Below are 14,006 nucleotides of genomic sequence, written 5' to 3' on the forward strand. Positions count from 1 at the left end.
TATTGAGAATCTCAAGCTTGAAAGAACCTCTTGCTGTCCAGCAGATTGATGAAGAGCCTTGCTGGATCGATCCCTTGCTAAAGTATCTTAGGTCGGGCAAAGCACATAGCGGGCAGCCTGAGATGTTAAAAGTCTTGAGATGCTAAAGGCCTTTGATCGGCTTATATTGAGACTCAATCTTTGATCGGCCTTGAGATGCTAAAAGTCTTGGATCGACTTATACTTAAACTTGACTTTTGATTGGCCTTGAGATGCTAAAGATCTTTGATCAGTTTATATTTAAACTCATCTTTTGATCAGTCTTGAGATGTTAAAAGTCTTTGATCGGCTTATATTGAAACTCGATTTTTGATCGGCCTTGAGATGTTAAAGACCTTTGATCAGCTTATATTTAAACTCGGCTTTTGATCGGCCTTGAAATGTTAAAACCCTTTGATCGGCTTATATTAAAACTCGGCCTTTGCTCGGTCTTGAGATATTAAAAGTCTTTAATCGGCTTATATTGAAACTCGACCTTTGATCGGCTTTGAAATGTTAAAAGCTTTTGATCGACTTATATTAAAACTCGATCTTTGATCGGTCTTGAGATGCTAAAGACCTTTGATCGACTTATATTTAAATTCAATTTTTGATCGACCTTGAGATGTTAAAAGCCTTTTGATCGACTTATATTGAAACTCAGCCTTTGATCGATCTTAAAATGTTAAAAGTCTCTGATCAACTTATATTGAAATAAGGCATATTTAATGCCTCAGAAGAGTGGCGTTTGCATAGATTTTGAAAATTTTATCATTAGTTCGATAATTTTTTCATCTGAAAAATCATGCATAGATATTTGATTTAAAAAGAGCTCTTCACATCCCCAGCCATTCAGAATGTCAAAATAAATACTCCCATAGCCCAACCAGAGCTCGGACTAGGGAGTAGAGGGTATCTGTTAGGAATAATTTGAAATGGACCGATGATGTATGAAAATTCAAGCCATTATGACCCATCGGGTCCACGTCAGTGCCTCTCAAGCGGTCTAATTGTTATAATTTGTTCGACCCCTGATCGACAAATGTCGTCTCGATCCTTGGTCGAAGGTTATTTTGTCTGACCTCTCGTTAGCATGTTCTTGATCTGACTTCTGATCTAAAAGAGCTAGTCGGAGTGTACACCTTAAGCAGTGCAGTCGCATAATTGATTATGACTCATCCGACCTCTAGTCGGCATGTGCCTGATCCGATCTCTAGTCGGTCAGTCTTTGATTCGATCCTTAATCGGATGGTTCTTTGCTCAAATCCTGGATAGAAAAGATTTGGTCCGATCCTTGATCAGAAAACTAGCTGGTCAATCTTCAGTCGCATCTGATCCCTACTTGACTTGCATATCAAAATAATCTCTGGTCAGCATAACAACTGCGAGTCGGCTAGTCTTCCGATCAATCAATTTAACCAAGTTTTGGACGAAAAACTATCAGTCCCAAGTCTTAGTCGATCGACAACTGGCTCTGAGACCTAGTTGGCATACCATACTCTTTGATCTCTCCTCGGAAGCAGATTGACTAGGCTTAGGTTCAAAAGACAGGCACCAACTGACCACAACTGTCAATTCTATCTGGGTGCAACCGTCTGATCCTAAAAATCTTGCAGGTGCAATCGCTTGATTCTGAGAATCACAACTAAATAATCGCACCAGATTCGACTAGTCTGTCTTCCAAGAACGATTATATAGCCATCTTCTCTATAAATACTTAAACCTTGAGGACTCAGATAAGTAATCCATCTCAAAGAGCTAAAAACTCTGCTTCTCTATTTTACGCGTTCTGATTGAGCATTGGAGGATCTTCGTCGGAGCACAATCCTCCAGTCCGGATTTTTTTATAGGTTGCTCCAGCACTGTGCCTATTTATTTTCCGACGTCAACCAGAAACAAGCCGCAACAATTAGCATGGTCATCAAACCCCATCTTAATATTTGATATTTAGCACAAAAAAAAAAAAAAAGAGGAGCCACCCTTTCTCCTTTTTGGAAAAAAGAGTTTTGATAAAATTCAAAAATCAATATATGTAATGGTATAAAAAATAAGACGATTAAAAAATACTCAATTAAGTTTATCCGATTAAGTTTTTAACTTTATCCGATTAAAATTAGGATAAACTAATGAAAAAAACTCAATTAAGTTTAAATTTAAAAGTAGCTATCAATTTAAGTTTTAAGTAAAAAATTCTTCCTATTTGAAACATAACTTAAAAACAGTTATTCAAATGGGATAAAATGGTCCAATTGCCTTTAAAGTTATCAGGTAATATTATACTATTATAAAATAATATTATACTATTATAAAATAATACTGCACTATTATAAAATAGTACTGTACTATTATAAAGTAATGCTATATTATTATAAAGTTATACTACACGATTATAAAGCAATACTGTATTATTGTAAAGTAGTACTGCACTATAATAATAAGTACTATCTTATTATAAAAGAATACTATACTAATATAATATAATAAAGTAATACTGTATTATTATAAAAGAATACTATATTAATATAATGTAATACTGTCTTATTATAAAAGAATACTGCACTAATATAATATAATAAAACAACACCGTATTATTATAAAGGAATACTACATTAATATAATGTAATACTGTCTTATTATAAAGGAATACTGTACTATGATAATGTAATACTGTAGTATTTTTTATAAAGATAATTTTAATAAAAAATGGATAGTTACTTTTAATTTATATTTGAAATGAATAGTTACTTTTATATAAAATTTATTTAAAAAATTATTTTTAAATTAAAAATAGAATTAAAAATTTATCATTAATTCTCTATTAAAATTATATAAAAAAATTCAAGTAACAAAAAAAACTAACTTTAAATAAAGTTACTGGGGAAACAATACTTCCTCCTGTTAATGCTCATATCAAGCCAAAAAAAATCCCCTTCTAATTCTATCTACATAGAATGAAATCAATACTCATAGCACCGCCATTAATTTTCCCGCCAAGCTAATTCGAAAATCATTTCCGTCCGACGTGTCAATCGAAGAAAGCCGGTCCGACGTGCAGCCCGACGAAGACGAACCCGGACTCGCCGGTTCACCAATCGACCCACCCTTCAGAACCGGCCGGAGCTTCTCCCGCCATAACTCCCCCGTTAAGGCGTTACCGCGCCCCTCGCCCCCGATATCGACCTCGACCATGACCAACTCCCTCTTCAGCCGGTACACCTTGAACCGGACCACCAGATTTGTGTCGAGGAGTCGCCAGAGATCAGGCGAGGTCCACCTTGGGCACTGGTACCTGCTGCGGCGGATCTTGCGGCAGAGGTTTGTCAGATTGGGATCGTTGACGGGGAGATAGCCCGCGGTGAGGTCGAAGAGGATCACGCCGCAGGACCAAAGATCGGCCTTGGCGCCGTCGTAGACCCTCCTGTAGCTGACCTCTGGCGCGACGAACGCCGGCGTGCCACAGGAGGTCTGGACGAGGCGGTCGCCGGCGGCGGGGGAGATGACGGCGCTGAGGCCGAAATCGGAGATCTTAGGTCGCTCTGGGCGTCGAGGAGGAGGTTCTGGAAGAGGCGGCAGGCGGCGTCCTCGAGGAGGTGGCGGCGGTTGGCGACGCGGGCGTAGAGCTCGCCGCCCTTGGCGAACTCGAGAACGAAGTAAATCTTGGAGCGGGAGGCGAGGACCTCGTCGAGGCGGATGACGTGGGGGTGGTGGAGGCGGCGCATGGCGGCGATCTCGCGGCGGACGTTGGTGGAGAAGCCGCAGCGGAGGAGCTCGGGCTTGCTCATGCACTTGATAGCGACGCTTTGGCGGGTGAGGACGTTGCGAGCGTGGTTGACCTTGGCGAAGGCGCCGCCGCCGAGGAGGCGATCCACCTCGTACTTCCCGAAGAGGACCTTCGCCGCTGGCGCCGTCCACCGGAGGCACGTGGCCGTGGGCGCGCAGCATCGATGCGGCAGAATTCCGAACCCTTTCTCCCTTGCTTCTTCTTCTCTTCTCTGATTTTTTCTCTTCTGTAGTTTTTATCCAGCAAGAAGAAAAGCTTCGATGCCAGAATGGAAATTCTCTTCCAAACCGGGACAGAAGTACGGGAATAGGAAGACCACTTAGATTGGACGGTCGTGGAGATTAACTAGGAAATCTTTGATGGAGTAGAAAATCTTATGTTGTTACACTTCAGTTTTGTATATCTATTTCGATATTTTTATAAAAGTATCCTGAAGAAAACGGATGTATTAGCAGTTTTTATATCTATTTCAATATTTTCGTAAAAATAATTTCAACAATTCGGTCTATTAACCTAGTCAAACCAAATGGCCACCAAAATTCCAGCATATAGGCATGTTGTCTAAGAAAGAGGAAAACAGACTATGAAGATCCTTTTTTTTTTCCTATTCTTAAAATATTAGACATGAGAGTTTGAGATGATGCAGGCCATGGTCAAAGGGGCTACTCAATCCATGAAAGATTTAGGACTTGGATAAGGGGAGGCAAGGGAAATTTGTGGCTCCTCTACAAGTTTTGCATCCTTCTACATGATCTTCTTCTCTTAAGAGTCACTGATCCCTTTTCTTTCTCAAAATCAATTTTATTGGCAAAATGCATGAAAGAGGAGGCTATGGTGGAGTTATTAGAGAATATTAAGAAATATCACAAAGGATTTTCAACTGTTATTAGAGAATACAATGAAATATCGTAGAATATCAAAGAGATTTTCATCCAATATACCATATTAAGAAATATCAGAAATATCAAAGAATATCAAGAAAGATTTTCAGTGAATATATCATATTAAAGAGTATCGAAGAACTTTCTACAATATGTATCATATGCACTAATATCATAAAATCTTGATTGGTTTATTTCTTGCAGCGAAATCATGAGATTTCGATTTTTTGAATCTTTATACTCTTGTATATATGTCATTCTGGTTAATGCAAAATCATAATAATTTTTTTTGCTCAAGTCCAATATGATATCAGAGCCATAACATCTTACAACCTCTATCAACTCACAATTCTACTTTTCCTTTTACCTTTCTCCATGGCTGACACTAACACCAACTCTATCGTATCTTTGATTTTTTCCATCTCCTCCACATCTGACCACTAACCCTCATCATTCAATAATCCTCTAGCCAACTTTATAGATATTGCTTCTTTGTTTTTCTTCTTTGAACAATTCGTGGGCTATGGACTCAGGATGCACTGATCATATGACTTATGATCTTGACCTTTTGCATATATCCCATGTTCATCTGGTTCTCCTGTCAAACTTCCTAATGGTGCCACAGTTCAAGCCACACACCTTGGTTTTGTTAAACTTACCCCACAATTGTCAAATAAAGATGTTCAGTATGATCCTTGCTTTTGATTTAATTTACTATCTGTCAATAAAATTATCAAAACACTCAATTGTTCTGTCATATTTTTTTTGGATATTATATTTTTTAAGACCTGCAGATGAAGAAAGAGATTAGATTGGGTAGACAACATGATGATCTTTACTATTTGGAGCTTAAGTCAAATCCTTTGCTTCTATGCTTGTAGAAATCCAGATAGGATACAAAAATCAGGATGGAAGTTGGAAGGCCAACTAGACTTTAGATTGAATGGTCGTGGAGATTAACCTTATGACATTAGGAAACCTTGTGTGGTTCTTTGATGGACTAGGAAATCTTATGTTGTTACACTTATAGTTTTTATATCTATTTCAATATTTCCATAAAAAAAAAACTTGAAGGAATTGGGCCTATTGACAGTTTTTATATCTATTTCAATATTTTCATAAAAATAATTGAACAAATCGGTCTATTAGCCTACTCAACCCAAATTGCCATCGAAATTCTAGCATATAGGCATGTCCTCTTCAGAAAGAGGAGAAATGACTATGAAGGTCATTTTTTTGCCTTTCTTAAAATATTAGACAAGAGAGTTTTTTTTTTTTTGGTAAGAAGAGGAGCTGTCAATTAAGTATTAAAAGTCAAAAGATACAAGTGTCTGAAAGGTACCATAGTTATTACATATATGAGCCAAAACAACCCTATGAACAGGAAAACAGCAGTTTGACCTAGAACAATATTAGTGTAATATGTACAGCAAACAAATCCCCATGACAGAGCTGTTGGACGAGAATTAGCCTTCAGATAAAACAATTCTCCAGTAAACCTGCACATAATATGATAGATTTTGCGTCCTTTCTGCAGCTGTTTCCAGATACTAGCATATATATAGTAATGATCCAGCATCATGCTTTTGTAACAAAGTTTGATGCAAAGATATAATATCCAAAGCATAACATCCACAGTAGATAGAAGATAAGAAATAAGCCAAAAGAAGCTGCCAAGAGTGACCATATGTATATAAACATGACCAATCCCATCAGTAATTTGTAGCAGTGAGTCATCATTTGGAGCAGATAACGTATAGCAAATAAAAGCCTGTGATGAAGAAGATGAATAATTTGTGTAGCTGTGCCCATCAGTACTCACATGCTGTTTAACATCATTTGGGATAAAAGAACAATAATAACAGAATTGATCTGAGCAGCAGAGGGCTAACAAGGTAACCAGTGCATTATATCCATGATTAAAACCTCTGCAACTTGATTCCTGAAACAGAGAAGCACGGGCCAGACTAATTTCAATACCAGGAACCAATTGAATAAGACGCTGCTGTTCATAAAACTGTATTAAGATAATAGAATATAAGCCTTGTGAACATTGCCATCTCATCACGATAGTAACTATCTTTTGCCGCTGATTATAAACAGCATGAAGGATTCTGTATAACCACGTTAGTTCATGACTCCAGCCACCTATAAAACAATTACTGATTAAGCAAAGCTAGACATTCCAATAATTCCAATAAAAGAAAATTGATGTTGACCACCAATCCAATGTCCATTCCGGATTAGTAAAAGTTGAGTTAATGCCTTCAGTGTATACTGTATGATATATGGAACATGATAGACAAGTAGCATCTATATTATAGTGATCCAGCACTATCCTTCTGTAACATAGTTTGATGCAGAGATATAATAGCCAAAACATAACATCCACAGTAGATAGGAGAAATAGAATAAACCGAAAGAAGCTGTCGAGAGTAACCATGTGTGTATAAGCAAGGCCTTCCCCATTAGTGATTTGTAGCAGTGAGTCATCATTTGGACCATTTAACTGCTAGCAAATAAAAGCCTTCAAGACATGAGTAATAGAAAAATGAGCATGAGGCATAGTTGCATCCAATAAACATGTAATGACACTAGGAACCAAATATAAGAAACCCTTGGCCGGTGCATTATATCCATGATTAAAAACTCTGCAATTGGATTCCTGAAACAGAGAAGCAGGGGTCAGACTAATTTTAATACCAAGAACCAATTTAATAAGAGACTGCTGTTCATAAAACTGCATTAGGATCCTGCATAGCCACATTAATTCATGGCTCCAGCCACCATGAAACCTGCATATAAAACAACATTGTCCCAACCAGAAGAATACTATGCTCCAAATTAATGTCACCCCAGCCACCCAATAGCTAAGGTGATCTCCCTTACTATGACCTCCTAGTATGCATGACATTGTATGCATCAGCTTGAAGTAAAGCAGCAAATGTTGAATCAAGGAGATCCCCTTGTTTCCACGTTATGTCCCCCTCTAGTGCATAGTTTGCCATGAAATCAGCAGCTTGATTAGCTTCACGATAAGTATGAGAGACATAGCATACTAACCGCGAAGTCTTCCAAGCCAAAATATCTTGCAAAAGAGGGTTATGTTGCATTTTATGGCTGGTGGAATTTTTGATCCAGTTGATAACTGTAAAAGAATCCCCTTCAAGCCAAATTTGTTCACTAGTACATTCTTGCATTACAACCTTTAGTCCCAACCAGGCAGCAGTAAGTTCAGCTATAGGAACAGATGAGGGCAGCAAAGACTTGCCACCAGCTCGAACCAATCTTCCCGCATAATCTCTAATCACAAAACCTGCTGCTGCTTGGTTATTTTTAACAGATGCATCAAAATTAACCTTCAGCATCCCAAAGAGAGGAGGCATCCACAACGCCATCCTAACTGATTTAGAAAGTTGCAAATGTTGCATATGACGACCTCAGTACCTTGATGGGTTGCCAGAGGCTTTGGAAATATTATGATGCCCAAACCTCATGTTGTTAACAATGGTCTTTATTATTAGCTGTTGAGGGAATTGAAATATTTGCTGAAACAACCGCTCATTACGAGCTATCCAGTTATGCCACGCCATCAAAGCAAACAAAGCTTTGTCTTGCTCTCCCATCCTTGCATTAGACAAAAATTCAATCAGCATTGATAGGGAAGCAGGGTAGAAATCATTGTTGATAAAATATTTCATTTGAGTCCAACACTCTTTTGCAAAGTACTTAACAATCACATGATCACAGTCCTCCTCAGCCTGGCGACATATTTCACAATAGATCTCATTATTTGGAATTACGTTTCTTCTAGACAGCACTGTTTTACAAGGCAATTTGTTCCAAGCCAATCTCCACCAGAACATTTTTGACCCTTGGTTGAACTTTCAATTTCTAAACCCATTGAAGATTGGGAACTCCAACAGACAAAATTATGAGAAACTGCATTAACATCAGATAAAGAAACATGAGTCATTTTAGTGTGAGTCCACACTAGCTGATCAGCCTAGAATCCATGACTTAGTGGAATCCTTCGAATCTGAGTCATCATATCAGCAGAAAAACAGTTTTCAAGAATCCGAGAATTCCATAGATGATCAGAAGTAATAAGATCTGAAACCCTGAGTTCATCAATATTGATTTCCATATTCAGGAACGTTGGCTATTTGATTAGAGGTATAGTAGTCATCCAAGGATCATTAAGAACATTGACCTTATGACCAGTTCCAATTAACCATTGAAACTGATTTTGAATCAATTGACCACATGAAGCAATTTTCCTCCATGTAATTGAGCAGTTTCAAGGCACAATATAAGAGTCCCAACTTCCTTTAAAATTGTATTTAGCATTTACCACCTGAGCCCATAAGGAAGAGGGTTGTAAAACTAGGTGAGCAGCCATCTTGCATAAGCAATTCTGATGGTGCTCAACAAGATTAGGTAAATCAAGCCCTCCATATTTTCTGGGCATACATATCTGGCTCCATAAGAGGAGATGAAGGTCTCTGCGGTCTGAAGAGTGCCCCCAGAAGAAGGCATGAAATTCTTTTTCAAGCTTCAAAAGAGTAGCAATAGGAACAAGAACACGTGAGATAGAATATAAAGGAATAGAAGTCAAGACCGAAGAAATCAGAGTTGCCCTTCCTGCAAGAGATAATATTTTTCAAGATCAACTAGCAATCCTGGATGATATCTTATCAATAATAAATATGAAATCAGCAGCTTTGTAAGCCCGTCCTGAGATAGGACCCCCCAAATATTTCCATGCATCATTTTGAGGCATGATATGAAATAAAGAGTAGATTTGATGCTTAATAGTTGGAGACGTAGATGGGCTGAAAATTATATGCAACTTAGAGAAATTAACTGCTTGCTCAGATATGGAACTATAAACCTGCAAAATAGAATTAAAAATAATTGCATCCCGAAGTTTAGCTCAGGCAACAAGCAAACAATCATCAGCAAAGAAAATATACGAAACTGTTGATCCCCCTCTAGGTTTATAAGCTTTTAGCAGATTAGCATTAACAGCACAATGCAAAAACTTGGAGAATATTTTAAAATATAAAAGAAAAAGATAAGGTAATAATGGACACCCTTACTGAAGACCTCTGGTTGGTAAAAATCAAAAAGTAGAGTTTCCATTAATAAAAAGAGCAAACTGAGGGCTATCAATACAAGCTTTGACCCAAGCAAGAAATTTGTCATGAAAATCATAGTGCTGAAGCATTTGAAACAAGAATGGCCCATGAAGATGATCATAAATATTTTTCATATCTAATTTTAGCATCATCAAGCTTTTAGAGGGGGAGGCTTTTTCAAGAGAATGCATTATTTCCTGAGCTAATAAAATATTTTCGTGAATATTCCTTCCTTGCACAAATGCCCCTTGTTCCCCTAAGATCAGCAAAGGTAATATAGGTTTCAACCGATTAACCAAAAGTTTGGCAATAATTTTGTAGGTAGTGTTACACAAACTTATTGGTCTATAATCATTGACTCCAATTGGACTAGCCACCTTAGGGATTAATGCAATATATGTTCTTTTCCATGAGTTAGGAATAGAGGCATGAGAAAAAAAATTTAATAGCTTCCACAATCTCTTTTTTAATGATTTGCCAAAAATATTGAAAAAAAAAATTAAAAAAACCATTAGGGCCCAGAGCTTTATCAGGATGTAGACTTTGAATAGTTTCATAGATTTCTTCTTCAGTCACTGTGTTGCCTAGCAAGACAACCCAAAAACGGGGAGGGGGGGGAGATGAATTGAGTTTTCAAAAATTTAAATAAGATATGTGCTATTTTTATAAAATAGTGAAGTGATAATGAGTGCTGAATGTTATGTAATAAAGTAAACTAAAATACAAAGAGAAGATGAGTAAGAGATAAAGCAAGCAGCACAAACAAACATCATAATTTTTATAGTGATTTGGTGCCTTCAGCATCTATGTCAACTCCCCAAGACCCACTTGAAAATTTTACTATAATCTATTTAAGATTACAATCGAATAGTTTTTTTCATCTTATTATCCAAAATTCAGTTAGTTTTATACCAGATTATCAACTACAATCTACATAAAGCTAATCCGAGGCTTACAATCTAATTTTCTGGTTTGGATGAGCCTATTTCCTTGCTTCAAAATCTAATTAAAGCAAGTTACAAAGAAGGATAATAGAAAAAGAACAATAAAACACAAGCTCTTTTAATGAGCAGATTGAAAGTTGATGAAGCTTGATGGTTGAGTACTTGAACGTTTGCAGTTAAGACTCTTGAATGCTTTTTGAATGATCTCACAAAAATCAACAGAAAGTGGGTTATAAGTTGGTGAACTCTCTTGAACATAATAAATGCTAAAAAATCACTCTTTTTCATTATGAACAGTTTGAACAGTATTTTGTTTACTTGACTTTTCTTTTATATTTGAATAATTTTCATCAAGTTTGATATTGTTTGAGCCTAAAACTAGCCATTTTTGTTCATAGGAGATGAAATATAGTCGTTGGAAAAGTTCTGAAAAAAATTTGGACCACTGCATAACTAGCCCTTGTGGCTGTCAAAGCTCCTTAAGTCAACTCGGTCTGACTTTGAATCGACTCGGCTGGTCTTCGAGTCGACTCGACTGATTTTCGAGTAAACTCATTCTCAGTCGACAGAAATATACCTCTCTGTAAATTTGTGTTCACATAGACAGAGTCGATTTGATTTTTTTTTAAGTTGACTCGATCTCAGATCACAGAAACTGATCTTCTATTTTTTGAGATAGAGCCGACTCGATTTGAATTCGAGTCGACTCCCTACCGTGCCACTCCTCCATACTATCTTCAAAATGTACCATAGTTGACTTTATTCCATCTTGAGTCAACTCAATTTTCTTCAAATGATCTTTTTGCATGAAATTCGACTCCAACTCATATCTCATTAGCTCAAGGTGTTCTCAATTTGTTTCAACCTATTCAATGGTGCTTTACATCTACAAAAATATTCTTAAGAAAAACTCGAAAGATATTAGTATTCTACTATGCTTCAATGTTTGGTCATCATCAAAATCATTCTTGGGGTCAACAATCTCTTCCTTTTTGATGATGACAAAATATTGAGCATATGTAAAAAAATAATTTCAAATTTTACTCAAATTAAATCAGATATAGAGTATGAATGGATTCGTGGGAACTTAATGATGATACTCAATTTTGTACAATTAATTATGAGGCATGATCAAAGAGTTTGTAAGAATTTCTTTTAACAATGGTTGAACAATTATCTCCCCCTCAAGGAGTACTCCCCCTTAATTCAAGTTCTTCTTGTTAGTACTTTTTGGAATTTTAAAAATTAAAGTTTCTATCATTTCTCTTCTCTTCTTCCCTTAATAGGTGCATTTTATGAAACTTGTGTAAGTGGAAATTTTTAACATCCATTGATATCTTATCAATTAATATGCTTAATCTCATCAATTAATATGCTCTATCTCTTTTTCTCTATCCTTTTTTGTCATCATTAAAATCAAGCAATGAGGCACAATAACACAAAAGTGCATTGCATTGAAGAAGTAACTGTTACATTTCATATATGTGTATGGCTTTACAAAAAGGGACTTTAAGCAATACACAAGGCTATTAGCAATACATGATTAAGAACATAGATAACATGTTTGTATTGTTTACAAAAAGATGCCAATCAAACAATACAGCATAGTTTCAGTCATTACAAACATAAAGATAAGCAAAAAGTAAAACCTAATCCTAAGGAGACTAACTCCTCATTTGATGGAAATTCAATGATGGGTCCAGAGGATGAGGAAGAGGGTGCAATTCTCTTGCTCCAGATCCTTGCAAAAGGCCTAGGGCAAATAGGAAGGAAGCCAGTGCCAAGACTAACTGAGGTAGTGAAGGGAGGTTTAATTATAGATGGGTGAGGTTGACTACTGGAAGGTCGGGGCTGGATAGACTGGCTAATGGATGACCGAACCATGAGCTGACCAATCTGTGCCTTAATCCGTCGAACCATAGTGATGAAGATTTCCATGCTATCATGCTGTGAAATGATAAATTCTTCAACTCTTCTTGCAATTCTGGTAGCTTCTGCAGTTAATCGCTCAATATTCTGAGATAACTCAGATGTCTCACTCCGAGTCTTTTCTAAAATTTTTAGTCTCTATGACAGACTGCTAATCTACTGACCAAGCACATCAAGATATCTCTCAAATGACACTTTGTGCTCCTTAAATTGTCACAAAGCTGCATGCAGTGTCTCCATACTCTCAGGCTATGAGCCAATGGCATCGTCAATCCTTCTGTTCAGCCTAGCTGCCTCCTGAACCAATGAAGCAATATGATCTGAGGCATCAATCCTATGGCTCTCAATTTTTTTCAAGCTCTCAAGTCATAGGGTAAGCCTAAGCATGTCACCATGGAGCTGCTGAAACTATGACTGAGTGTATTCTCGAAGTGCATCATGGCTCTGTAAGATTTAAGATTTGAAATCTGCAAACATTCTGTCCATTCGCAATCCATAATCTGATCCATAGACCCCTTTGTAGAAATGGTCTGATATATCCATTGGGTGTGGGGTGAAGCTGGAGTTGGAAAATATTGTGATGTTGCTGGAGGAGGTGCTGAAGAGGGGCCGGTTGCTGCTCATGAGCCAGGTGTAGTAGCTGGAAAAGGACGAGTGGGTGGTCCCTGTGGCTCAAAATCATCCAAATGCTCTCCCTCTTCACCTTCAGCATCTCCTCTGGCCTATTCATATCTAGACTCCATCCGAACCCATCTGCTCTGAACCTTATGAATCTTCATGCGATGCAAGGTCTTGGCATTGAAATAGTCAGTACGCATGAGTTCTCTGTAGTCCTCACCCACAAGATTGACTCCAAATTCTCTAAAGATTAGGATAAATATCATATCGTAAGGGAGGCATGCTTTGGATCAATTTACTGCATCTCTAATCTGTTGAAGCATTATTGATGGAAGGCTCATTTCAGCTCCTACAACCATGTAATACATCACAGCCAACTCTCTCTTTGCTATCCAGTCATGCCGCCCAATCTTAGGGTAGAAAATATGACCTACAATACTGTGTAGTAGTCTTATTTCTGCTGACAACTAGTTGGCACTGACTTGCTCAATCTCTACAACATTATCTCTCTCCAGTACAACATTCAAGGCATCAGTTCGATCACTCAAGTTTAGATTGCTGTTGTCGGTCTTGGAAACCTCCAAAGTCTGCCCAAACTGTCTCTTAGATAGGGAGATCTGAACACCCTTTATAATGGACTTAAATGTCTCTCCACCATACTTAAGACTTTCAAAGAACTCATGGATGAGGTTAG

The 14,006-nt window shown here is 37.4% G+C and overlaps 1 pseudogene; it reads right to left on the reverse strand.

Moving 5' to 3' along the window:
* Positions 1–2,982: 2,982 nt before the first annotated feature.
* On the reverse strand, positions 2,983–4,073 carry LOC114914564 (CBL-interacting serine/threonine-protein kinase 14-like; annotated as a pseudogene).
* Positions 4,074–14,006: the final 9,933 nt, after the last annotated feature.

This window comes from Elaeis guineensis, chromosome 10 (assembly GCF_000442705.2).
Source record: "Elaeis guineensis isolate ETL-2024a chromosome 10, EG11, whole genome shotgun sequence".
In the NCBI taxonomy this organism is placed as follows: domain Eukaryota; kingdom Viridiplantae; phylum Streptophyta; class Magnoliopsida; order Arecales; family Arecaceae; genus Elaeis; species Elaeis guineensis.